The sequence below is a fragment of the Mya arenaria genome, chromosome 1 (genome assembly GCF_026914265.1).
Source record: "Mya arenaria isolate MELC-2E11 chromosome 1, ASM2691426v1".
Lineage (NCBI taxonomy): Eukaryota > Metazoa > Mollusca > Bivalvia > Myida > Myidae > Mya > Mya arenaria.
Window position 1 is genome coordinate 12,737,023 of NC_069122.1, and position 25,260 is coordinate 12,762,282.

The 25,260-nt window shown below is 33.5% G+C and overlaps 1 protein-coding gene across 9 annotated transcripts in view; it reads left to right on the forward strand.

Annotated features, from left to right (window-relative positions):
* LOC128213170 (plexin domain-containing protein 2-like) overlaps window positions 1-25,260 on the forward strand; it is an 88,144-nt gene that overhangs the window by 1,942 nt on the left and 60,942 nt on the right. The window lies entirely within an intron of this gene.

Consider the following 25,260-nt stretch of genomic DNA (forward strand, 5'->3'; position numbering starts at 1 on the left):
AAAAAAAGTTGTAGTTCCTGTAACATGCTGACAAAGATAAAGGCTTGGTTGTGTACCTGTAGGTGGGTATGGAAAACATTTTATATTGGATTTTTGTCCATTTTTTTATATGTATATCATTATATGTTTTTTTACGTTCATGAACGTTCTGACATCAATGTTGCCAAGAAACAAAAAAATCAAGTCTGCTGTATTATCTTGTTACTAAGGCCTAAAAAACAACATTTTCGAGTTACCAAACCCTACCTACGAAATAGGAGGGGACCCTACTGTTTTTATAGTCAGTTGTAGGGCTGTGTATCGTAACTCAACTCAAGATACGATACGGAGTACGCGATTCACGATATATCACGATACGCATATATATATATATATATATATATATATAGATATATATTTTTTTTTATGTAGGACTTTAATGTTTGCCTATTTTATAAACTGTTGAGCATATCCTTACCAAAACTATATTTTTAATGTTTTTGTTATTTTGCATCGGCGAAGATGCGTGGTCATGTTTGTAGTGTTTCCATTATATTTTAATTCGGCCAGACACAGTTTACATATAACTAGTTTATTGTATTACTTTGCAAAACCAAAGTTCTCCCAAAGTTTGGACTTATATTTTGCCGGCGCATTTCTCTAGGGTTTCTCTTTACTACTGGTAGTATTTCCTTCCGCCAATCTTGACTTTGCAGACGACTGAAAACCGTCAAAACAGGGAAAGCCACTTCATCAGCATGTTCGCATACAGCTAGCTGGCAGATTCCAGTTGTTTTCATATCTTTTGTAAATCAAATTTAAAAAAGAAAAAGAAATTGCAAATTTTTTAGTAATTTTATTTTCATTTTTCCTTTTAGTTTGAAAAATAAACACGGTGTACTTTGATAAGTAAGATAACTAGTTGTAATGTATTTTGCTTAGGCTCTACATGCTGTTTGCGGAAATGCTGAAGTGGCTTTCGCTGTTTCGACAGTTAAAAATGAAAGTTTACAAATTGACCGGATCGTGCAAAGATGTTTTTAAAGTGTTTTAAACATATAAATCTTAAGTCTAGGTAACGAATATAACGATATGCTTCACACACAATTTTTTTTATGCGATACGATACAGTATATCGTTGAGTACCGAATCACGATTCCACGATGCACCGATGAATCGTTACAGCCCTAGTCAGTTGGTATAAAACTAAGTAATAAAAATCTAAGTGTGTGTTTCAATATGTAATTAAAAAGTTTAAACCTTTTAAGCTCTTACAGAAGAACTTTACCACAATTCTCCAATGGTGACAATAATGTTCATACAGAAAGCCTAATCTGTCCAAATAATAGTACCACATGGACTTTGTTTCCAATAAATTATATATTTTTTTATTATTTGTTTACTGAAAAAATGATCAAGGTCCATTCTTAAAAAGGGTTTATCGAGTACCAGTTACCAAAACACTATTTTTATAATGAGTGACTTTTAAGTTCAAATTTATCATTTTAGGCCATTATATTAAACCTTTATCAATGTTGCAAGCTGTTTACTAAGACTCATGGTTTTGTATTTGATTATTTATTGTACCCAGCAGGTGATAAAAGACAAACTGAATGATATTTCTGGATAATCATGAACAAAATTATGCAGAAAGTTAAATTCAATATTTTGTCTAACAAAGAAATGTTTAAAAATATCAAAATCTATTGATGTTCTCACAAGAGAACGGAAATTGTTCATTTTAGGAAAAAGTGGTAGAAGCAATTCACTTTTGTAACGGTAAATTTAATCACGAAGCCATCAATTCTTATTTTCTTGCCCTGCTAAGGGACAGTTTTCCATTGACACTAGGAAAACATATTTGTCAAGAGGAACAAAATCGGTCTGGGCTCTTGGAAGGCAATTGTAAGCTGTGAATTGGCACATTTGTTTTCCTTCTTTATTGACCAACTTAAGGCGGTCTCATTGGTTTGTTGCTGTAAGAGAATAGAATTTACAGCTTGATTTGGCTCGAGTAATTCATGATATTAATGCATTCACTGTGGCAAGTATGCTTGTAGAATGGCTGACGACAAATCACTGCTGACTAAAGTTTCCTACATACCAAGATATAAGTTATGTAGCAATTTTTCTTCGTCTGAAAGTAGGTGTTATTAACTTCTTTATAGACCTTTTAATGACCCAGACATTAGTGTAATCTTGCAGGCTTTTTTCTGACCATTTTGGGGAAATGGCCCTAGACATTTTTGGAAAATAGCATTGCAAAATACAGTGGTCGAAAGTAACACAAGCCAGCAAGCCCTGCACTGGTAAAATGCCTTCTGGGCTTGCTCAGATTCTGAATTTTATATAGCAGGGCTTCTTAAAAAAATTGATGCTAAACAATAGTATAAGAATTCGGGCTTGTTCATCCAATAGTCTAAATTCGATGACTGAAAATATGCCATTTTGAGAAAAAGTAATCACTTTACAAAACAATTAGAAAAAATTACAGTTAACAAAACAACCTTTTCAGTCCCCTGCCAATGAAGAAATTATTAGAATATTACTTTCTTTCCCCTTTCAAAAGACCTGAAATGGCTGAAATATCAATCCGTGTGAGTAAAAATATCTATTGCAATAAATCATGTCCAGTTAATATTGCATACTGATTCTGAATGTGATGAAAAACAACGATTTCTGACTTCAATAATCTCAGAAACTCTACATCACATAAATCATTAGGATGTTGAATGAACCATTAATTAACTGGTAAAAAGACTTTCATATTTAAAAAAAATATATTCTTAATATTTTTTAGACTTGTGATTGGGATTTCTTTTCTCCAGACTGGGAAAAAAATCATTTATATTTGGCTATGTGAAATATTGAGTCCGATAGTCGGACCCGTGGGAACTATAGAAAAAGGCCTTACACACAGTTTTGCCATTGCCCCAAAAGGAATACTGGAAGTGAATTTCAGAGTAAGGTTTAAATAGTCATTTTAATATGTGAATATATTTCCTTGAATCAGAGCCTGTTTCCTTGAGCTGAATGCACATTGCAGTGTACATGAACACTTTGTAACATGCAGGTCATGTTCTCTGTAACCAATATGGCTTAAATGCAGGACATTTGATGTAGCGCAGGACAATATTATATACTTATTACCAAAATATTTATGTTCTGGGTCTTGAAATTAACCTTCACTACAAATACTCTTTCATGTGCTCAAATATTTCTATATAAAATAAAACTCGATCCAACAAATGAATTGTTCAGGCTAATACAAAAGATCAGCCATGATATATAAGTCATGCAGTATCAAATTTTAAATCAACCTGCACTATCCTGTTTTCTATTAATATCATGAAATTAGATAGTTATCACATATTTTGACAAGGATTAGTTTTGCTGAAAATTCTAGTACTTTACAAAATGTATTATGTACTGGTAATATATACATCCTGTTATTGTAATATCATTCTTGAATAATCAGAATTGATTAATTCAGGTGGAGTTCTGCATGTTATTCATAGCAGTGCTGTTATATTTTAACATTTTTATTTGTTCTATTGTGAAATACCATTGATTTTATATTTAAATGAGTTTTAGAGAGTTACATAAGCTTATTTTGTTTACAAATCTGAAAGCTTCAATTTCAAACAATTTGTTGAATCATTCTGTGACATACTTTTTTATGTAAAGTATTTTGTTTCGTAACCAATAATGGTCAGGTGATACATATGTATAGTTTATTTATAAATTTAATCCATACAGTGTAAGTCATGCGAATCTTCTCTCTGTAAATGGTCTCATTATTTAAATGTTCTATATTCACAATTATAAAACAAGGTTTGGCGAGTTCAACGCAGATTTTGTTGTGCTATAAAAATCATCATAAAATTCTTTCAAACTCCAAAAAAAATTCAAATGTGCTTGATCAAATGGTTCATGTAAATAAAATATTTATATGCATTACAGAAACGCTAATACATGTATGTATAATTTATATTGTTAGCTAGGTCTTCACGGTACATAAAACCTTAACAAATGAACTGAACCTGAAGTATATATTGAACTGTTCCTGCAGATATGTGAAAGTTTTCAGTATTGATACTGAATTCAGTATTTTGGAAAATATTTATCCTATATAATGTATTGTAAAAATGGCATTTCCCTATATGTAAACACCATATTTTCAGTATTTTGAAAAATTCAAACTTCCACCTATGTATATTATATATTATATATATGAAATGGTACAATGTATCTGGTTGTATAACTGCAAGTTGAATGCCGTTTTTTATTTGAAAATAATTGATACGCTGTTGCATGCTGAATTGTAATTTCACTTCAGACATATTTATTTGTTTTTAATAACAAAAAAATCAAGGTAAACCACACCATTATAATAATTTATATCTATGAAAAGAATTTCCTGAATCATGCTCAAGGTTGCTTAAATACTTTTTTGTGAATGAATGCAAAAAGTAGAATTGTTTCAAATAGACCATGGGGCCATGATGACGAAAAGATTCAAGTCTGAGTTGAATTGGCTAATGGTAGGAAAACTGCAAATCTTTATTTCTTTATAAACTTTTTTTTTCTTTTTGAGTTTTGATGATGAAATTGTGCTGAACTATATAATTTTTCAAAATTGTACAATTATTCATATATCTTAAAGAATTTATTCTTTGTAATTTAATAACAGTACATATGAGTCTAAATCTAGACTCAGACTTAAGACTTAGTTCATAATCATGGTCCCATTTTAAAATTGTCGAAAACTGACATTAACTTGGTATCGATGTGTACAATGCATTAATTTTGAAACTAACTAACTGAAGTACCACATAGTTTAATTACAATGTATTTATTTTTCGCAGTTTTTTCGTATTTTTCTATTAAAAAAGACTACTAGGTATGTATATTTTCATTAATTGTTCATTTAAATGTCTACCCAATTTCTGGTTTCTTGTTGCAATTCTGTTTATATTTGATAATTTCATGGATAGAGGTTGGTCACCATTGTTGTTTTTGGGGAGACATTTTGATGTTAAGAATAATGTTAGGCCGATATAAGAGGCTGACTGCTTAACATTTTGTAGATCACTTCTAAAGCAACTCAAAATAAATAAATTATGAGTCAGGTTAAAAATATTACATGACCAAACTTAAAACCTTAATGTTTCACTGTTATAACATGAAATTTTGTTTATGTGAACTAATGATGTACAAAAATATGTAAAATGAACTGCAAGGTGTATGTAAGACTAATGCATCCACAAATTGACCAATATTATTAAACTAGAATTTGAATCGACTTGTAAACATGCAATTCATGTGTAGAAACATGTACTGGAAAGGGAACAGTGGTTTTCATCAAGTCCATTTATGACTGCATGTCTTAAACATACACTATTTGCTTTGTGACAGGCAGTGCTGGTACAACACGGGACTTCAACCATGAATTTATGGTTAATTCTCATTTAAAACTGTAAATTACATCTTATGACTCATCAATAATGGTGAATGGACCATACACCAAATTTAAACTCTATTCATTTATATAAGTTTTTGCTAGAATTTAAAATTGGCGCAGGGAGCTACAGTAAACGGTAGGGAGTTGCAGAAAGGGGTAGGGAGTGGCAGAAAGGGGTAGGGAGTCACAGGATGGGGTAGGGAGTGGCAGAAAGGGGTAGGGAGACACAGGAAGAGGTAGGGAGTGGAAGAAAGGTGTAGGGAGTGGCAGAAAGGGATAGGGAGTGGAAAAAGGTGAAGGGAGTGGAAGAAAAGGCTAGGGAGTCAGGCAGAAAGGGGTAGGGAGCTGCAGAAAGGGGTAGGGAGTGGTAGAAAGGTGTGGGGAGTCAGGCAGAAATGGGTAGGGAGTGGCAGAAAGGGGTAGGGAGTGGCAGAAAGGGGTAGGGAGCTGCAGAAAAGGGCAGGGAGTCACAGAAAAGGGTAGGGAGCTGCAGAAAAGGGCAGGAAGTCACAAAAAAGGGTAGGGAGCTGCATAGAAGACTAATGGGGGCTGCAGAAAAGGGTAGGAAGCTTCAGAAAAGGGCAGGGAGTCACAGAAAAGGGTAGAGAGCTGCATAAAAGACTTGGGGGCTGCAGAAAAGGGTAGGGAGCTTCAGAAAAATGTAGGGGTTCCCAGAAAAGTGCAGGGAGCTGCAGAAATTTTAACTGTTTGTGTTAATATATCCAAAATGAAAAGGCCATGGGCCTCTTTCCATATTTCGCTGAGTAAGCCCTTCTACCAGTTATACAAAATTTTGCAGGTTAACAAATAATGAGGATATTCGGAGCATGTCTAACAAGAATTAATGAAGTGGAGGTTACAAAAACTCCAGATTACACGACATTGGTTTTAGCCAGTTATGGTAGGCTACAGGCCATATCCAGAGTGTTTGAAATAAACATAAAAAATCATGCAAACAAATGAGTATGCCACATAAAAGATATAACACAGGTCAACCATTCTACTGTGATATGGTTATTAATTAAATGATGTTAAATTTTCATGCTTTTTGTAACTACGGATCATTACCTTACCTTGTAGTATGATTAAAGTTATGGTATTAATTATGCTTTTTGTAGCTCTGATAAATTGAAAAAAGGTCGTTTCCATTGTTTTGTTGTATCAGGGTAAAAGATTTTTTATTATTATTCATGCTTTCTGTAGCTTATGATACAAGGAAAACGGATCGTTACCATTGTTTTGTTAACTTAACTTTAATTATTCATGCTCTCTGTAATTATCATATACTGAAAATATGTCAGCTTCATGCCTAAGGTATGATCCATTTTGCGCATAATTAAGTTTATCTTATTCAGTAATAATTTTAAGTGCGTTCTGTTTGTAAGGAGGATGTACATAGGCAAGACTTAAAGTATTCATTGTTTCCTCTTCTGACACAGGGTGAGTGACTAAGTGCAAGTCTGAGACTGTTGATAATTGTTAAAATTCCCCACCCCCTATTTTTGTTTTAAAATAATTGGATATCAAGTTGTTAATATCAATAAAGAAAAAATCCAAAGAAAATTAAATACATCTCATACAAAAAGATTACTTAACCTTTATGGTTTTTTTCCAGGTTGTTGGAGAGAAAACATTGAAATTACCCCATTGAAACTTAAATTAGCCAAAAAAGTGCCATACCGCCGGTATTTATAATATTGCAGTTAAGTTCAATTAATATATTAATTATCACTTTAAACTTAAGCCAATCAAAGCCAGGTATTTTGTTTTGTCTATTGCATTATTGGCATAGGTCACCAAATCCTAACGAGGGCAAGAATTTAATTGTAACAAATATCGGTTCGTTAATACGGATTAGTTAGATATTTTGGTAAATTTTCAAGCAGTTCATGCCTTAAGCTTCATGGGCCAAATGTGTTTGCTGTTTAACAGAATTGTCAATGCAAAAACTTGAAATAGTTTATAATGTATTGTTACATAACTTATGTTTACAAACTTATTTTGTTAACTGGACGGCATCATTGTTCATTTGCGTCATATTTAAATTATACATGTATGTAAGAATGTCATATGAAATTAGAGCATAAAATTGCTCCTTACAGATTAAATTCAAATAAAAGGAATAACATGTAATTTTGAACTTGAATTTTGAGGGCTGATTAAAAAATGGTAGTTACTATAAACTACCTGAATTTATATACCAATATGAAACTTAGAATCTTTCTGAAATCCATCTGATGACTCACGGGACTTGGAAAAGTTGATAAAACCTTAAATATATCTATAGAAAACAGGCAAGAATTTTAATCACATTCTACGAAAGACCGACATTTAATAAATCAATATTTCATTTCAATTCCCTTATATTTTTTCACGTTTTCATTTTCACAATTTTGACATGCCAACTTCACAATTTCACAATATCAACTTCACAATTTCATGATTTTAACTTCACAAATGCCCGATTTCATGGCAATTAAATCATGATTACATAAAAGTGTGAATTCGTGAAATTTAAATTTAAATTAAAATGTCACCACAGTTCTAAGTAACATCCTTTAGAGAATAACTGTGAGTGTTCTATCTTTTAAAGCTGCACTTTCACAGATTTACTGACAACTTTAAAAAAAAGATTGTCTTGGAATGAGCCAATTTCTGCGCAAATACAGTACACTCAACGAGTTACACCCACTTTCCTCGCTCACTCCGAGGGATAAAGTCAATGATCACAGATTTCCTCTGTGGGTAAAACTATTGCCCTCCCCCCCCCCCGAGTTCCTCTGAGTGGCTGGCTTACCGCCGAGTTTTATATGAACGATAGTGTTGAGAACTGTCCGATCCCGCGGCAGAACTCCGAGTCTGATCAGATAAGCAAGAAATCATTCTTGTTTAGAAGTTATTTATTTTTATGCTTATACACATTGTTAAGCGTAAAAGATGTACCAAGGTTTAATTTGTATTTGTGTCCGTAAACGCCAATTTAATATTGTCTTGAATAATAAACATTGAGTCATTAAAGTATTGCCACTAATTTTATTGCATCATAAAGCAGCCTACTATTTACACGATTCTAAACCATGACCTCTGACGTCAAGCGCGTGATCAATACAATGTTGAATATACTATTTGTTATTGGGGGTTAAAAATAGCTATGACGTTTAATGGAATTTTCCACAGAAAACGAGGCAAGGAGGCCTTCAAAACCATGCGCTGTGAACTTTGAACGCGTATTTGACCTCCTGATTTTCCGAAAATGTGTAACCTAGCGTTTCTTGGATGAATTGTGTTTATCAAATGAATGTATTCTGTCATTAGCAAAAACATGTTTATAAGATGCATGTGCAACTAGTGAAATACGACTGCATTCTTGTGGTAAGCTTACTTCATGCAAAACGGGCAGAGGGAAAAGAATTATAGCAATTTACTGGAGCCTTCATAATCGGTTGATAATTTTAATAAAAAATAAAATAACTTTAGCATAGATTCTTATCAAGTGTCGAGTTAATCCCTCTAAGTAACGCCGGGTTCGTTATTCTTCGGTCAACTGATCACCCTCAGAGGGCCTGAAATTCAAACTCCGAGGAACGCGGACAGTCAATAAAATCAATGTGTTGGCTGCGATAGCGAAAATCCGCGGAGGGAAACAGAAAGTGGGTCTAACTCGTTGAGTGTACTGTAGTTGCAAACCAGTGATATAAAACTGTGGACAAAAGATCAGATCGCAGATTTTCATATTTCCGTTTGAAAATTATTGTTTTACGGCTAAAAGCATTACTAACAGTTAAAGAAAAATGCATTTTGAACTTCAATATGAAAATCTGCAACCGATGTTTTGTCAGCTGAGTCTTATATCACTGGTTTTCTTGCACTTTCGCATAAATTGGCTTGTTTCAAGACAAAAAATAAAACAGTTGTTAAAACGGATAATCTATGCGAGTGGCCAGCTTTAAGGCCTAAAAATTAATACATTTTGTTTGGTTTACTCGACCATACCAAATAGGCTCTGACCCTACCGTATTTATAGTCAGTTGATAAAAAAATATACTTATTTTTTAGTTTTGAGGGTGTTATTTTTTTCAATATGTAGTTTAAAACCTTCAATATTACAGCTTTATACAGAATATTACTTTACCACAATTCTCCAATGATGACAAAAACATTCCTACATTATAAAGCCTAAAAAAAGCCTACCAATGTACCCCACCTGTTTTTAAAAAGGATGTATAAACCCTAACAAAACCATTTTTTTTTGCCCTGTAAATGGCACAGAATGACTCGTACTGTTGTTTTTCTGGTATTCCTTGATTTTCAACGAAAATAATGGCAGAAATGTAATTGCCCCATTGTCTTGTTCGTAAACAACTGTTGTGATTTGAAGATGAACTCATTGTCGTTCATCAAAACATTATTTGCATTTTTATTACAATCTTTATTCCATGTCTTGGAACTGGAATTATACCGTAGTTGTCATGATAGATGTGCAGGGGGACTTTTTTCAAGTATGATTTTGTCTGATTCTGGCTGTATGATGTTTTATGAACCTTTGATTATAAAAATGATTCAAGATTTTTTTGTTAAAAATTATTGATGATGTATAAAAATCTAAAAAGTTATTGATAAACATCACTCTATTTGCTGTCATTAAAGAGGTCGGGATGAATTCAATAAAAACTATATTAGGGAAAAATTAGGCTTCATTTTTATGTATAACCGGGGGTATGTATATTTATATCTAAATGCTTTTAGACTGAGGGTCAATGCAGCATTTTTTAAGGCCCCAGAAATACACAAGAAAAAAATCTTAATTTTTATAGTCGTTATTCGGAATACAAAAGTAATGTGTTTTTATAGTCCTTTTATATGTGCATTATTAACACTTTATATGACTCTAACATTTAATATGAAAGGCTAAAGAAGACCCAATTTCTGGAATCCCTAGAAAAAAACACAGGAATATTGAAGTTCTGCTCGATCGATGAATATAACGTCTTTTTTTAGAGCGCGCTAGTTAATAAGAACATTAATGGTAACTTTAATCAGTTGAATTTAGACATGCTGTGCTCGCTTCATTGTTTTAATATTTCAAAGATTCTTAAAGAATTTGGATTTGGTAATGTTTCAGAAGAAATATAATTGAATTTGAAAATTAACTTTCTCGTTAATTTGGTCGGAACAAAAACTTTTATTGAATCAAATAGAGCCACGCAGCTTACAGCCATTTTAAATGTTGATTGAACTAGAAAATGGGAGGAAATGTTTCTTTCCTTAAACAGGTCTTTTTTCAATTCAACAGGTTTTTGTGAAATTTGGGCATTTCAGATTTATTATCTTTTAATTTAATGAATTTCACATCAGTTTGGTTAAGAACATTCATGATGTGATTGAATGATGCTCGTGTAATCTGTGTGCAGTATTTGTATGATTTTTGTTTCTCACTCAGTGTTATTTGGGCCCTTGTACCTTGTGCCTCTAATTATGTCTATTACTGGACTCGACCTATTTCCATGGTTTATATAATCATGGGCCCATGTCTCCCAAGTTGAGCCCTGATAACACCTTATAAAACTTCTGCCTCGAGCGAGGAGAGAATAATAGGAACACACTTTGTCCGTCTGTCTGTCTGTCCCTAAAATTTCATGACCGGGCTATAACTTTCTTATGTTGTCTTTCGGTTGAGACGAATGTTAACCTCGTGACCTTAATGTGCAGTGACCTTGATCGGGTCCATACCTCAAAGGTTAAGGTCACACGAGACATTTTTTTACACTTTAAATTGATACCTTAATATACTTATATATACATACTTTTTCCTATATATATGTACACATATAAGATGTTTAATAGTACTTTTGATTAAAAGGGTTAATTGGAATGTGCAACAATTTTATAGTGTGACATTTCGAAAGCTCAGTAAAATGAAAGTTTTCAGGGGGATGGAGCCAATTCATGTAAATGCGTGGAACTAACAGTTATATTTTAAATGCTACTGATCAATGTCTTTTAATATATTATATAAAAACATGTATACTTGTTTGTTATGGTAATTTATGATATTTTAATTCATTTCCATGGAAGCAAAGTTTTTTACCTGGTCCTTTTTAACAATATGTTTTATTCTTATATTTCTTCAAATTGCTGGCTACAGTTTTGTATTTCACATTGCAATATTATTATGTTTTCTACAATTCAACCCATAAAAGTAACCATTAAATATCTCTTTTCTGGACTTGATGAGTTATGGGTTATTGTTCAAGTTATTGTACATACAGTAAGAAATGTCAGAATGTGACACCAGTAGTTTGTTAACTACATGCTAACACACTAATAACTGTTAATATTTCATATTTCTATATAAAGTAAGACAACACAACATGGTCTGTAAAATAATGTATAACGTATATGTCCTTTTAAATGATGAGGGCGTGGGGATAGCTAGTGTTGTAACTTATGATTATCCGATGTGAAAAAAAATCTTGTCTTTTTTAGAACCATGAATTCAATTCAGGAACTTTTTAAAATCCGCAAAATTTGTGTAAAAACTGAAAATCCTATCAGTATAAGCTGCATTGTAGCTCACAGTGTACACACCCTGGCAGGTGTATTTCAATGGACAAATTTCGGCATGAATGAGGAATGACTTATCACATTGTCATGCATAAAGGGAAAAAACGTACCCAATATTATTCAATGTCATCAGGTGCTCTAAAATGGCCGCCAATTGATTGCCTTTTTTGAGTTTATAATAAGCATTGTTCATGTCGCAGAATCAGAAAATAGGCCCATGAAAGTACCCTTGCTTGACTATTAGGTCATGCACATTTATTAGGACATTTACAGTATGTAATGAGTCTTTTTCTAAAATGCATATATTTTTTACAATTCTAAGAAAAGAGTCTCAAAAGAAAAAAAACAATGTTCATTTTCCAAATTTGTCATTTATTTTGAAAAAACAACAACAGTGTTATAGGAATGAATGTGAAAAGAATGCACTCTGTCACATAAAATTTCATCTTTGTGATTGCAGTTGTTTTCGACTTTAAGGTGTTTATTCTGACCCACATTTTCACTTTTTTGTAGGTATATATATCATTCTCATGACGCGCTGAAGCATATTCAACAATAGTTACAGTTATTAAGGCCCAAAGCATGTAGCAAAGTTAACTTCATTATCTGCATGACTTTTAGTTGTTTAATGTTTTGTGAATTATGAAATTAATCTTTAAAGTGTACGTCATAACACTCTTAGGCGTTTTGGGCCGTGTCCATAAAAATGTGTTGCATGTAATCACCCATATAAGTTTGTCGGTTCAACGTCTTATTTTTATAAATTAAAGGTCATTAATTGTTAAAGAAATTATTTTTTTGCATTTATAATCCAATGGTTAAAAGAAGAACATTTTAGTGTGCAATCAATAAGATATGCACTGGTAAATAAATGTTTGCTTAGCTTGATCTGAACTTGATAGTTACATGTAGATAGCAATTATAATGCTCCTTACAATTTTTTAGTGGTCAACATATGTCTTTTGTCCAATTTGGAGGCAATAATAGTCCTTCAAATTTGCCAATACATTTATTTTTGTAAATCAGCATTCAGCCCGTTATTATTTAAATCAGGTGAATCAGTAGATATAAAAAGTGGCTGGCCTGCTAATGTAGTTATCACCATAAAATGTAGAACACTAAATAGTTAAAAGTTGTAAGTATGTACATACTGCACAAAAGAAATGGTTATGTAAGGCACCGGCATCAAACCATTTTTTTTGTAAGTTACATTCCAACAACCTTAATAACCATTACTGAATACCAATATAAAAACTAATAGACTTTCGATTAGTCCAATTTCGATGACTTTAATGTTGACCTATCTAATTTCACTTTTTCTACAATTATATGACTATTCTTAAATTGGGCCATTGTATAAGAAATACTCAATTGGAGGGAATTTATATGAAATTAAAAGTGATCTAAATGACCTTACAACTTCATGCAGTTAGAGCTGTCTTTCGTTCGCCCAGCAACATGTACATGTTCAAACGTCAATGTGTTACATTTAACCATGCGCCCAGGGGCAAGATGGAGACTGCTTGGTGTAAATGGTCATTATTTAGTTGTAAATAGCCTCATGTCAGAAGGTCATGAGGCTGCAGTCAGAGGTCACCAGGTACATTACATGTACATGTAGTACTGTAATGTGATTACACCAGCATATTTTTTTCAGTAATGGTTAGCATGAAAACGAAATTATCAATCTTAATGGAGTCTTTATGTCAGCTTAAAGCGTAAGTTTTCAAGATGGAGGGTTCAGTGCAGTACTGTTTTAACAACTTTTATTTCTATATTAGGTAACAACAAAATTGCACTTAAAGTTCACAAAATGAGGAAAATCAATGAAAAGAGGAATTATTTTTACTTAGTTTTGTTATAGGCCTTAAAATTACTACAGCTACTGATATTTAAATGTTTTCCACATTTTAATTATTTTAACAATTAAAATTGTCGAAATTATATAGAGGATAAATGTTTCAGTTTAAGATAATATTATTATCCACTTACTGCATGCAGCACCAGGAGTAATACTTTATGAATGGGTTTGCCATGAGTGAAATATTTACTTTTAGTGTTCACAAGGTGATAACATTGCAATTCCTAACAGGTCTTCTAAAAGTTTGGAACCTCAATCGGTCCGGACCCGGCGACAACCCCCCTCGCCCCCCCAAAAAAAATCACCCCCCCTCTAAATAAAAAAAACAAAGTCCGATTATATAGAAATGTCACACATTTTCGCGACGTGTATTTTGTCAATATTTTTTCGTGATGTGGCAATTCGTAAGAGGGCTCTAGAACCACGATTTAGATAGTCATTGATACAAGCTTAATTCGAATGAGATTCTCATCGAGTTCTGTGGCGTTTCTTACAAGTACGACTGCGATCGTAAATTAACTGCGGCTGGCGGGAAGACGACAAAGAGTGATAATATTAACAGTATTATGATTTATTTGCTTAATGCATCTACAGCGGGTCAACATTTAACTGATAATCTTGTATAATAATATATATCTAGATTTATAACCGGGGCTTCAAGCTATAAGTTTGATATCGACAACGAATTTTTCATTACAGTAACTGTGAATTAAAATGATGTAAGCAGCGCACTCAGCTATCAGACTCTGTAGTTAATCAAGCGTGTCGCTGTTGATATCCTATATGATTAGGTTAATTAATTCAGAATTTTAATGCTTCCGCGGATTAACAATGACAATTACATTTATCTTTAAAACCGTTTTTAACTAGCAATGCTTCTTTATTACAATTTAAATTTAACAGTTTGGAAATCAACAAACGGATATATCATGTAATGATCAACGACGACATAGAATATTGCCATATGAAAATATGGACCGAATTTAAAACTTAATCGGGATAACTGCAAACACATAATTAACACATAATTTGTTTAATTGTGTCTTCTGCGACCTACCAATACACGCGATTGGACCTATTGCAAGCGTCTGCTAATTAACAGATATCGAGTGTTCAGCGTTGCGGAAAAAGCAGCTGGTCGCATTGATCCGATTGTAACTAGGACACTTTATTGGGGGTAATTTTGAATGTGTGAATGACCCAAGAATGTTTGTGTATTACAATTTCTACTGTCTTAGTCGTTTTGGACCAAAATTATAAAAAAAATGAGAAAATTTCGGACCAATTTTTTTACACTTTTTGAAACTGAAATCGGTCTGGCTTGGTCAAAATCGGTCCAGACCGGCAAATTGCCGGTTTTTAGAAGCCCTGATTCCTAACCCTGAAACAAACATTTTTTTTTCTTTTTATTTCATGTTCAATATAATGTGACTAAAACAAAATTTAATTGATATCTATAATAGGAAAACAGATGAAATTTCAACCAAATGACATCATACCGAAAATGAAATTAAATGAATCATTGCATTTCCTTCCTGGCATTGTATGACTGTTTATGTTAGCATTTTTACAACGAAACAGGTAAAATTTGAGAAAATGGTGATATCATATTTCGATAAACTGATCACTGATTCAAACTGTGAGTTTATTGAGAAATGATCCAACATGGTATTTCAATAAACCACTAGAATGCATAAAATAAAGCTTGATTGAGGCAAAAGCTAATATCTTATAGATTTGCTATGGAGTATCCACTTGTGGGGCCATGAGAAAGTTTAACCTTGGATGAGGATCAAACTCATTTCTTCTTGGGTGAGTCTCAGATGGTCGCCAACTGACCGAAGAGCACCCATAGGCTAACTACATGTATAATACATGGATAGGTTATCATTTTGCATCCTTATACAGTAACTGTTATCTTTTTTTTCTAGTAGTTTGCAAATAAAAACAGTTTGATTGGTCAACTGGAATGATTCGATATTACTGACCAATCAATAAACATTTTGGCTAACTTTATTCAAGGCCAAAACAAATAAATGGTTTGGTTAGGGTTACAGCTGTGAATTAAAATTCCTTTTAAAAAACAGGTAGTGTTGATAGGCTTTTTTTTCAAAGGCTTTATGTAAGAATGTTTCTATCATAGAAATATATTTGAAGAAATCTTCTGTTTAAAGCTTTAAAAGTTTTAAACAAAATATCAATTTTTTGATTATTTATTTTACCAACTCCGGCCTTTAAAAGTGGTAGGGTCAGCGCCTATTTGCAGGTAACCCGAACCAAATGTTTTGTTTATTTAGACCCCATCTAAAGAATAAACCAGGTCTAAACAATTGCCGATGCTGATGTTTTAATTCATGGAAGACCCACATGAGATCTATTTGTATACAGATATTCAATCTATAATGTGCAATGAGTTTTAAAACAACTACAAAACTGTTGCACAGCACTATTTCCCCCCCCCCCCCCCCCCCCCCCCCCCCCCCCCCCGAGTCTGTATGTCTGAAATTGGGAAGACAATTATATTGACCTATATGAAGAATGATTTATTACAGGGGGCATAGAACTAAATTAATTTATATATATTGTAATGTAAATGTCTGGAAATTATAGAAAACTGACATCGGCTGTCTAGGTCCGGACCAACATTGCAGAAGTCAGACTTGCATGACTTAATCTTATGATCACACAACGTCATTAAGGAAAAATTCACTTTAAGGTGTCCCACCCATAAATATTGGAAAAGTGTATTGTTATTATCATTAAAATTAATATGAGTCCTGGGAAATAAAAATAATATGAATTCTACCGAATGCCAAATTTCGACCTCCTGGAGCCTCGAAACATGAAACTATTTGTAACAAGTATTCAGTTCAAATGGCAACGACTTTTACCTGTAATATTGGCGTTGTTTACACGGAAATATCCCTGGGTCATGATCATTAGAAATGAATGAAACACATTCAATCCATGAGACTGTCCCCATTTTTTTGTAACGAAAAGGAGCTTTGCCTTTAAAGGAATTATGACAGTCTCAAGGATTAGCGAGGGGCAGATCCAGGATTTGACGTCAGAGGGTGTTACAAAGGGGTGTAAGCTTATAAGACATGCGCCCCCTCCTTGGTTTAAAATGTTGTTAGTGGGGTTTGGGGTACTCCCTGAAGAAAATTATTTTATTGCTTTTTATCCCCCGCCGAATCAAAGGTTTCGAGAGGGGGATATTGTTTTGGCGTTAACTGTCTGTCCGTCATTCCGTCGGTTAGTCCGTCTTTCCGTCCGGAACCATATCTTGGTAGACATTGATCAGAAAATGTTCAAACTTGGTCAGAATGTTCCCCTTGATTAAATCTCCACCACTTGTAAAAGTGGGTCACATGGGGTCAAAAACTAGGTCACTCGGTCAAATCTTTGGAACAAACTAGAAGCATTATACATGGTCAAATATTCATGAAACTTAATCAAAATGTTTTCCTTGTTTATATTGTAATAAAATGTAAACATGGCCAACAACAATGTGTGCTGAAAGTTATTATCAATAAATGAAATTAAAACAAAAAATGGAGCTTGAGCATTTAACAATGAAAACTATGTTATATTTAAAGACATGTTTCCTTTAAATATAGAAGGGATGTCAATCAAGGATACTTCCCTTTAAGTATTGTTCTTGTTGTGAATACCATAATAAGAAATGTCAAACATATTTTCCCTTTTCTGTCTCTGAATCCCGGGACCAATACAGAATGATTGTTATTCATGATTTATTGGTCATATTCTGCCGATTGAATTAAAGGACTTGTCCGTGGAATATTACAGCAATCAGGGGTAAACCGCGTGATGCCCTGGCTGTGATCAACGTTCTTTTGAGAATTCTTAGATCTAAATTCAAGCTGGCATGTCTGATGACTGTGTCAAAATAAATAGTACCAATCGGTATTAAAGAGAGTCGTTTACTGTGTTTATGTTAGCAACAGTCTTCATGCATATTGAGTTATTTTACTTTTATTAGATTTTAATAAGATTTACTACAATTAATACAATTGTTTAAAAATACCAAAAAGAATGAATAAATGTCAAAAACAATGCTTCTTCTGAATGATACCGAGTTTAATTTGAAAGAAAGGTGAAGAAAACATGGTATAACAGTAAATCACAGTAAAACTTGCATTCACCAATCCTTTAATATTTTTGCGTTTTTAGCGATTAAACACACGGTAACAATCAAGATTGTTATCAGTATTTAATATTTTCCATAAATGCATCATTTAGTAAGTAGTAAAAGGGTTATCAGTCAAAATTTATGTTGTTTAAATATACATGTGTATGTATATATATTGATTTTGAATAAGAGTGTCACTTTTAATTTTATGAACAAAAATTTTATGGACAGATATATATATATATATTTCAATAATTTAACAGAATGTTCTAAATCCAAGCCTTATAAATCATTCAATTTGTAATAGTGTACGTTACTGAAAGGCTTTTTGGCACAATGGCGCATTATCTGTCACATTTTGATGAAATATGATGAGCTATTATTTATCATTAATTCAAGTTTTCATCAATTTAACTGATTGCAAATGTTTCATTATGAAAACAATATGTGATGTTGTCTGCAGAAATGAGTCTTGTTTTTTAAGGTATTGACGTTACCAACAAAAAACAACTTTTAACCATTAGACATTGTATTATAAAACAAACATAAAACAATGTGTAACATGAAATTAATGGACCTTTTTTGAAAACATGTCAAATAGATATGTTTGCCTGCTTGTGAGGCAAGTTAAATTTCACCTTGCTTAATTTAAAATGTAACAATGTTTCAGACATTTCCCTGACGACATTTTCGCTGACGACGTCAAATATATAATTGCATGAACTACTCTAAATAGCTACTACAAAGACTCTGTCATGTTTTTGTAAAAGGAAATTCTTTTGTATGATGAGAGAAATAAAGTGTGGCAAATAATTAAGAGTATTAAAACTAAGATACATGTACCAATTTGTTCAAATATTGTTTTTGAAGGCAAGACAGTTTTTATTAGCGTTAATAATGGCTATAAGCGTTTCGTTTTTATGTGATTGGTTGATTGACATTATCATATCATGTTATCAATGTATTGTTAAAAGGTCAAAATATCCATCTCTTATGTATAAGTCCTGGTGACTTAGTGGTTAAGGCATCTGTTTTCTATAATATTTTACCGGCTTGGGTTCGCACCCCACTAAAACCAACTTCAATATAAAAGGGGATGTATAACAGGGAAAACTTAAATTTTGATCCAAAAACATGAGCGAGTCCATTAAAGTTCAAACTTAAATCTTGACATCAGAATGAGAACTTTAATGGAACTTCAGACTATTCATTTGTAAGGACTCACTAGATTTTCATGCGGACATTCAGATTTGCTGAAAACAGAGGGATATGATCAGTACCTTCAAATGAATTTATATATAAATATATGTATATATATATATAAATAATTTAGGAAATTATTTGAAAAGCAGTCTAAGCCGCTTTCCCCTTGTTTGGGCATGAATCCCTCATACCGACAAACAGACCACCTCACAGCTATTTTTCCGGATTGACAATTATCATATGTTGAAACCTCTTTCTCAAACAATAAACAACAGTGATAAATGATTGCTGTGATGCAAGTTGACCAACCTTATTTTTCTCTGGTACAATCTCTATTGTGAAGAGTTTTGATTACGCATTGAGTTGGTTATGCCAGAATGGTGATGTATTCTGGTCTAGTGCTTATAAAGCCCCAGAAGAGCTGAGGAGAAATTGCAGTCAGATCAAAAAAAGTTCTGTTCTCTGAACGCACTTAAGGGAATACAAAGTTGGGTGACAAGGCAATGAAACTTTTAAGCCGTCGGAAGCATTTTTTTTGTAGTTGGATAGTATAATTGTAAAAAATAATCATTTTCAGCAAGAAAGAAAACGGAATAGTACTTTTTAGTAAATATTTTCACACAAATTGTGAGGGCTGGTGGACATATGAATAAACAGTTGCTTCAAAACATTATCATTTTTAGCTTCGAAAAATGGAGTCACGGGGATGTGATTGCCATGGTGTCTTTGTCTGCATTATGTTGGCAGGGCATCTCAGAGCATGCTCTAACCTTGCCTATATCCTTGAGCCTGTCATTATAAGTAGTTAACAGAAGTTAACTGACACATATAATGAAATGAGACTTGGTACACCTGTTTCCAGAGACAATCCACACATGTTCAGCAAGGCCCATAACTCTGGCTTTGATCATTATTTAGTTATGCCCCTTGTTTGATTAAAAATACCACCAACACAGTTGAGGATTAACCTTCTCCCGTGATGCTCTTGTTTATAAAATTTTATTTTTTTTTGAACATGATGGTATAAACCCATCATTCAGTTTTGATCAGGGTATGGTTGGTTTGTATTTGTGCATTTGATGTCAGTAATATCTGAGGGCTTCCGTTAAAGGAAGTTTGGAAGTATTTACTCCCTAGAAATGGGTTAAAACTTCCAAAATTGATTCCTTGGAAGTACAAAAACTTCCATAATTTTTAATTAAACTTCCAAAGTTGAAAGCTTGGAAGTTCAAAATATCAAAACCTGGGTTCAATAATAATTTTAAGGTCACAATTTCAATCAGTCTTTAAGAAAGATGAATCATTATAGTATAAGTATGTGAATTTGGCAAGTTAATGTTGCAAATTATTTGATTTTTTATACTAATTGAAAAATAGTTGAAAAAGATATCTTATTCAGGAGACCTAAACTTCCACATTTCAGTGAAAAACTTCCAAATTTGATGGACAGGGAGTTCATACTTCCAGATTCAAATTCTTAATGGAAGCCCTGAATATTATGTTTACCACAACCCTGTCATTGTCCGGTTAGCGCAGTGGTTAGCGCAATCGCTTCTCACAAAGGCGACCTTTAAGGTTCCATTCCCGGCTTGGGCGTATGTGAGTTTGGTTAGTGGTCACCAAGCGGGACAAGTGAGTTTTTCTCCGTGTACTCCGGTTACCCTCACAACACAAGACCACACTCTTGCGCAACATCATGCCAACGAGAGTGACTTAGTATAAGCTATCGTAGCTTCCTTCACAATCGTTGAAAAATATATAATGGTAAAAGTAATAATATTATGTTTACAGTGACTATAGTTCATTGTCATTTTAGCCCTAATTGCTTTGTGTCTCTAATTTCATTGTATTTTTCAGTGTTTTATTCATAAGGGACAAAAAAATTATTCTCTAGGATTTTATGATAGCTTATATAACAGTGCTTTGACCTTTAAAATTTAATTACCAAGAAATAATTATATGTAGTCAAAAAATGTAGAAGATATAATATTACAAAATTGAAACTCTGTTTAATGGGTGTCCTTTTATAAGAAATGAAAGAATCTCTATAAAATGAACTATAAACACGCAACATTGACAAGAATGTTATTACTTCTGCAGATTTGAACATGAAGGTAATTGATTATTTCTAGTAACTTGAGATACAAATGTATGCTTCGATACATGTAATTAGAATCATTAAAACAAGTTTTGTCAAGAAATTCTAACAGTTCATGCAGAGAGTGGGAAAGTCTGTGTTCTGTGTTCATGACAGGACTGGAATAGAACTATGTAGGACAGGAAATTGGTGCTATTGTAAACTTTAAGCTTATTTTGAGACATTTAATAGCAAGTGTCTGAAGAAAAAGTCGAGATATCATGTTTATAAACATCGGTGTGATCAGTGTTGGTGTCTTAAGTAGTGCAAAAACATAAACCTTTAGGCCAATATTTTGAACTCAAATAAACATTCAAGATATTCACAATTGTTTTCATAGACAATACATATATGTACAGCAAGGTTCATAACTCTGGCTTAAAGTATTATTGGGTTATGTCCCTTGTTGACCTTAAAAACAACAAAAGACAAATGTTGTCATTTGCCACGCAGCACTCCTGTCAGTTAGTGTTTAAATGTCAGCCTATCTCATATACATGCGCTAAAGGGTTAAAAGGTCTGGGGCACTTTTTCTAAACATCTATTTCCTAACTGAAGTGATTGTCTTTATATCCGTATCTCACTATACTCCTGTGATACCTACTTCATAATTTCTGAAATACTAAATTTTCATTGAAATATATTATATGCACAAACTTTGATGTTAAAAAATAACACTTTTCTTTGAATTTGATTTTGAAAATTTTAGGAAATCAACTAAAGTTCAGAGATGTCTTTTTGAGTAAGCCCCCTGGATACCCTTTGGGTCACCTGACTACCTGATAACATTCCAAGAGATAATTCCTACATATACATCAAGGACCATAAGTTAAACTGCCCTCAAATAGCAATTAAATACAAAACAAACCATAGCTCATAATATGATCAAAGTTAATACTAAATTTAATGTTTTGTTTGCCATTTCACCTTGTTTGTTGCTTTTTTGAAAACAGAAAACAAACTGTGAGTATATCAGATTCAAAACATTGTCCAATTATATCCAACAGACGGTCATTTGAGCTGTGTTATTATATTGATTGAAAATGACCGCTTGCAAATTGTCTTAAGAATATCACTGGAAATATTTTTCCTCATCTGGGCTGTAGAAGACCAGTTAAAGAACTCAGTAGTTCACGCCTTGTTAAGTATGATCAATAGCCTCTCTGCGTGATGAAATCCAATTAGGGGCAGTGGTAGTTAAGGGTATAGCAGTCGGTCATTGTATAGATTTATAAGTATGTATCAATTTGATTGCTTTGACCATGATTACAATTAGGGGGACGGGTTGTACATGTAGCCAGGGTTATAGCATTCGGTCAGGTTATCATTGTGCATTTATCATGATCACTCTGACCATGATTACAATTAGGGGGACGGGTTGTAGCCAGGGTTATAGCATTCAGTCAGCTTATTGTACTGCATGATTCACGATTACTCTGACTATGATTACAATTAGGGGACAGTCGTAGCCAGGGTTATAGCAATTGGCCAGCTTATTGTTGTGCGTGAATCATGATTGCTTTGACCATGATTTCAATTAGAGGACGGTAGTAGCCGGGGGTTTAGCATTCACTCATTCAATCGTTATGCGTGAATCACGATGGCTTCAACCATGATTACAATTCAAGGATGGTAGTGATGCCAGGGGTAAAGAAATCTGTCAGCTAATCAACATGCATGTATATCATGTTTGCTAACAGACCATGATTACAAAGTTGATCGATTTTCTTTTAAAATTATAAACCAATACATATCTATGATTGAATATTAAATATCAATGATATCCTTATTAAAAGTATAATAAATGAATAGCAGTGCATTATGCTAATTTGTGCTTAACTTGAATTTATTGACTCTTAATATGAATAGGTGCTAGTTCTTGAATATATATACTGTAAACGCAATTTTTCTGTAACAAAATTGACAGTAATTAATCCCCCACCAATAGTGGGAAGGGGATTATAGGAATGCACTTCGTCCATCTGTCAGTCTGTCCGCACACACGAATGTCCGGCCGGCCGTTTGTCTGTCTGTCTGTCCATAACATATCTAGTCAGGGTTAGAACTTGATGTCACATGAGACATTTAAAGGTCAGAGTACACATACTCATGTCCGAGCTATAACTAATTACATATGCATTGATGGATTACCATATTTCTTGGTACAAATAATGTCCTCATTGAGACAATGTGCAGTGACCTTGACCCGGGTCCATACCTCAAAGGTCAAGGTCACACGAGACATTTAAAGGTCAGAGTAAACATGCTCGTGTCCGCGCTATAACTTACTTATGTATTGATGGATTACCACATTACTTTATCGAAAATACTTAAGGCTTGCTATTTCATCGATGTTATAAATCAAGGACTCATTTTCCTTTCTTTTTAGCCAAAATAACCTTGACATTGATCTTACCTACACTACACACAATATGAATAACTTTAAAAATATCGTTTTATAATATGTCCATATATCAAAGATAATTTAGGTTACCGATCAAACAACGTGTATTTCCTATATTCCACCTCTTGACCAGTGGTTGTGCACATTTTTGGTCAGATTCGACGTACCAGTCAGGTTGCAAGAAAAACAAAATATACTAAAAAACAAGGGCGGGGGATATAGCCGTCCTTTGGACTGCCTTGTTCTGATTTAAAATATGAAAGAAAATATTAAGTAAATCATCAGCATGCTTTCTCTGTCTAAAATGTTCGATTACTCTATTCTTTGAAGGCAAAATAATATCTCCAAAGAAAACAACCAGACAAAAACTTGTTAATAACTTATTCCCAGCTTGTTGGAATTGATTTTTCAAAAATAGAAACACTCAATGTCCATTACAAAGGTAAAACGCTTACTTCAATATGATTTATAGCTTGTTCATTCCATAATTCTTTTATGTAAAATAATGCCTGGTCAATAATTGTTCTCTCATGGTGACAAGATTGTTGGAAGCCAGAATGTCAATTCACGCTTATTGTTTTCCTAAAGACTCTAAGAATTACAAGAAAATTGGTTGTGATTTTTTTGTATTAGAGGATGGGAATTGGGAGAGTGGAGGGGGGGGGGGGGGGGGTATTGCAAATATATATTAAAAAAAACACACCTTTTTTACCTTGACTTAGTCCTGCCTCCTTTAATATTTATCCCCCCTTAGAAGAAGAAGGAAAATATTGCTTTGCACATGCCCGTCGGTTGGTAGGTGTGTCTGTTCGTCTGTCTGTCTGTCGGTAGACCACAGCTTGTCTGAGTGATAACTCGACAATTCCTGGACGTATTGTCATCAAACTTGACATGAAGGATAGGCTTGACCAGTAGATGACTCCTATTGATTTAAGGGTTCATCGGGTCACTGTGACCTCTAACATGAAAAAGTTGTCATGGCTTTTCTGGGCCTCAACAATGCCTGGACTTATAGTCATCAAACAGGCTGGGCCTGACCAGTAGATGAATCTAATGATTTAAGGGGTCAAAGGTAAAGGTCTCAGGGATCTTGAATTCGTAAAGGTTGTTCGAGTGATAACTCAACAATGCCTGCACCAATGGCCCTCAATCTTGACTTGGAAGTCGGCCCTGACCAGTAGATGACCCCTTTTGAACCTTAGGTTCATTGGATCAAAGGTCAAGGTCACCACACAGATTGGTCATTAAAATTATGTCATATTTATGATTCCCTGCTGCTAAGAGGATACATGTTGATGCATATATCAGTCATCATATGAACATGAGTTAAAAATGTACCTGCTATATCTTCACACTTTGAATGGTCATAATCTTAAAACTACCTCAAAGGCATATCCATTGTCAATGACATATCACCTGTCTTTTTTGTCCATGCAAATTTCATTCAATTGTCCAAATATTCTTGACAACATGGCCCTTGGGGGGAGTGGGGGGG